Source organism: Morone saxatilis, unplaced genomic scaffold (assembly GCF_004916995.1).
Source record: "Morone saxatilis isolate NCDOM2014 unplaced genomic scaffold, NCSU_SB_2.0 Contig18, whole genome shotgun sequence".
NCBI classification, from domain to species: Eukaryota; Metazoa; Chordata; class Actinopteri; family Moronidae; genus Morone; species Morone saxatilis.
Genome location: NW_023339740.1, coordinates 24,267,178 through 24,271,286, shown reverse-complemented (window position 1 = coordinate 24,271,286; position 4,109 = coordinate 24,267,178). Strand labels below are relative to the sequence as shown.

At 39.0% G+C, this 4,109-nt stretch overlaps 1 long non-coding RNA gene across 1 annotated transcript in view; it reads left to right on the top strand.

Moving 5' to 3' along the window:
• The first annotated feature begins 1,687 nt into the window (after window positions 1-1,687).
• LOC118328320 overlaps window positions 1,688-4,109 on the top strand; it is an 8,285-nt gene continuing 5,863 nt past the window's right edge. Inside the window, exon 1 of the long non-coding RNA XR_004796734.1 lies at window positions 1,688-2,025. This is a non-coding gene — a long non-coding RNA (uncharacterized LOC118328320). The remainder of the gene's footprint in view (window positions 2,026-4,109) is intronic.

Here is a 4,109-nt window from a genome sequence, read left to right as displayed (position 1 = left end):
TGTGTGTGTGTGTTCGTTCATGTAGGAGCTCCTGCTCACAGATGAGACGGACAGTGGAGAGATGCACACTCACCACGCCACTACAAGTGGAACTAAAGCCCCGTGAACAAAAACCAATAAGTAACTTATTAATGTAATCCACGAAAAAATAAACACAGAATATAGTTCATTCAGGTAACTGCACTGAAGCAACAAACACTACAGGACACTTTTAAAGGCAGAGAGAGAGTTTGTTAGGCTGTTTTATAGCCTACTTTGTTATTTAGTAAAGTATAAAAAAAACATTAAGAAGCAACTTAAGCTTTTCTTAAAGCAATGCAGATCTATTCACCTGTATTATACAAGTATTGGATCACGTCACGGTATCAGCAGATACTCGCGAGGCAAAAAAACTTGATTGGGAACATCCATATTTTTTTTTACTGTGGTATCAAATCGGTATCGAGAATTGTGGAATTTCACTAGTATTGGTATCGACTAAATTTCTGTTACTGTGACAAAAATAGATGTTTTGCCGGGGCTGAACGTGCCCCAGTTCTCTCTAAATTCAGGTAACATCAGTCAGTCTGTAAACGTGGGCAACAGAGGAGGCGGAGCCTGAATTGTGACACAGCTGATGCGTCCAGTTGCCTTCGATGTCACAAGATATCAACGCCTCAATGAGTAAGTACGGCAGCGTATTGCCGCCACTGTTAGAAAAATACATTTTAATCAAGTTTCTTGTTAAAACAAAAAAGATATTTTTCATGCTTCATGCGTTCATCTTGTAATCACTACATACCAAATAATTCTGTTTTAACTAGAAACGTTTATTACTTTGTAACATGACTTACAAGCTCTGATTGTTTTTACCATGGTGGCAGCAATACTCTCCCACGTTGAAGAACTTTTATAGACATCAAATTTCTCAGTTGAACTTTTCTCATTTGAGTTTGATTGTGTCAACATTTACCTCCAGAGTTCATGATAGAAAACAGCCCTCTTGAATTTTTTTATATTTTTTATTTCATTCAAAGTGACAGTGGTGGGTTTATGTTGTTTTGACACATCACAGTGCTTCTGTCTGTTTGGTACCTATGAATGAATGAATGAATGAATGAATGAATGAATGACTTGATGATCAGCAGGTTGTTTGTTAAGTGAAACCAACATTTTCTTTTTCTTTTATCAAAGTCACAGTTTAAACATGATGAGCTGAATTAAAGCTATGATAACTGAACATACATCACACATACATTTTGTTTGGTCAGTGGATGTCGCTCTGCTCTAAATCTACACATCACAGACAGTCGTTTATGGTGGAATTACCAGCAGCTTGATTTGATTAAATTTGCACCTTCCTGCATTCTTCACGGAAATTCTCTCAAAATTTCCAGACTGCAGGGAATCTAATAAGCACAACTTTGGATTTATACTCACAACAAACTAAATCTTCTTACTATAACTTAGTCTGCAAATTCCAAAACCTGGCATCCAGACATCCAGCTCAGGTCTCCAGAGGACTGCTGCTCTGTCATTTAATGGCTGAAAGTTCCTCATAAAGTGGATAATTTCCCAATTTCCCAGCAGGAAGTTTTCCCAAAGAAGCCAACAAAGTGTTAAATCTCAGCAGTGACGGGAACTATAAAAAACAAGCAGCAGATGTTTCCAATTAAACCGCAGCTTAAGATGACTCAGCAGTCGGGTTTTAAGAAACCGTGCAGCTTGTTCCAGACAAACAGGGTTAAACTGTAAAGTGCAGCCGAGCTAATGACAGAGCAACAGCCTCCAGATGATTCAGCATTTATGATTATTTATAGAGGCTTCAGTCTACTTCAGACTAAGTGCCTGTGGGATCATCTAACAGCGTCTGAAACCTCCCTCTCCGACAGCTGCAATCTTTGTCACTTCGAGGAGAGACTGTGCGCCGTTATCCCCATTTGTATCATTCAGGAGTACAAAGACAAAGAGTAGTTGGACAGAGCTCAGGATGCCGGTGGGATGCAGCCAGGAGGAGTCCGCAAGTCTTTTCACTCTGCTTTTCAGGTTGGCTGTTTCGGAACAACTATAAATACTTTGGCCTTCTGACAAACTACCTTCTTTTCTAGCCCTCAGACGTTGTACCAGCACGTTTGTTTGAAGCAGACTGAGCTCTTAAATAAACGATTTCACACTGATAGATTGGTCTGAATCTGGAAACACAGCGACAAAGTTTGGGATATGTCAACAGTTTTACAGATCCCATAGTCGACCTGAAAGTGGTAGTCTCAGCACTGTGCCTGCTCAGTCAAAAGCCAATTTGAAGTCCGACTGGAAACCTTAAATCCACATAATGTGGAATTTTAGCAAGAAAACAAGAGAGATAAGAAAGCTACAGTTTTATAGCGTACTGCCAATCAGAACAATAAACAACTAAAAGCACAGCTAGATCCACTGGGGGGCAGATCAGGGCTTAATTATTGCTTGGTAATACCAGATTATCTTTCTTAAAAAAAAATTAAAAAAATAATGCACAAATTAATCTCGTCTAACTTTCATTGAGATTGTGGATGCATTAAGTCCATAAATCTGTTTTTTCCTTCAAGAAACCAGTAACATTTGCTAATGTTACTGGAAAAGACACTGAAATACAAGGTGCTGCTTACTAGTGCAACAGGTCAAGCAGCTAAATCAGCTTCTGATGAACTGTTCACTGACTGTAACAAATGTGTTTTAACAAAGTAAACATCTGCGTTAACTCTGAAAGTAAAATATATTTGTTGTATAATATAATAAGGCAAAAACCAGTTAAAAGTGATGTTCGAAAGCAAAACTATGATTGACAGTTGATGTGTAGTGTTAATAAAAAGGCAAATACAGCCAGTGGGAGGAACACAAGATTTGCTGAAGAACCATCTGTTAGCTGAAATAAAAAGGGAGGGAGGGACGATCAAACTCAGATTCAGACTCAAACTAACTCTGTGTGAAAGCGTCCGCATTGTAACGAAGCCACAAATATTCAGACAACTTGTGATTGACAATCAGCAACAGTTTTACATTTACACTACAGGTGTGACAGCGCTCTGCACACTGTTATCTACCTTTAACAGGAAGTCCAGCTGACTGACTCATCTGCTACCCACTGGACTGGTCAGTCCCTTCATTTATATGGTTGGTTATTTTTGGTTGGACTTTAGTACATTGCACTACATCTTCTATTCGTTCATGCACCGCACACTGGGGATGTAACTGATTGTTTGACTTTGTCCTTGTTAAGTTTTATTTAATAAATCTTTAGTTAAAAGTCGTGCAGTCTTTGTGACTCCCATCAGCTGAGCTGTGACTCATAGGAGTTAAATCACGTCTGTCCATGAAGTTCAACAGTCGGCAGCTTTAATCTTAAATTATGTTGTAATATTTGACTTATTAACTCTGTTAATGGTAAGCTAGTATTGAATAGCTAGTATTGAATACCAATAAAATATTTCTGTTTTTGACAGTGTGTGAATTTCGCTGCAGACTTTCAAACACATAGAGACACAGGCTGAGAACTTCACACAGGCTCCTCCCACTCACTGCCTCCAGCTCCATATATGGCAAAGACAGGAAGTATCATTGGTGACCTGAAGAGAAAACTTAAAAACTTTTTTGTTTCCAGTTCCAGTCAGTCAGGACAGAAACAGATCAGGACGGTTTAAGATTCAGTTAAAATAAATGGATTATAAATGATATAAAATACAAAAAGTCTCATAATGTGGTTGGACAGAGAAGCAACAACTGGGCCTCTTTGTGCCGTTTGTTCTACAGGGCAAAGTGCTTTGATTAAAAAAAAAAAAAAAGAGGTTATCCCTGTATACTGTCTATAAAATACAATACAAAATATATAAACAGTCTGTGGTTTTTCCCGCTCAGCGCAAAACTTGTGTGGTTGATCCTCGCAGTCGCAGACGGCAGGACGGTTTGTCTGTTTAAACAGTGGAGGGTCCCGAAACACAGTCTGTTTGTGTTGAGCTGGAAATCATTTAAACCAGCAGGAGTCTGCACAGGGAGGGTATCTGAGCCACTACCCACCAGGTGGAGGTAGTGCCTTTAGCTCCTTCCACCCTCGAAGGATCTATCCACAGGTAATCCATGTATTTAAAAAATGTCTC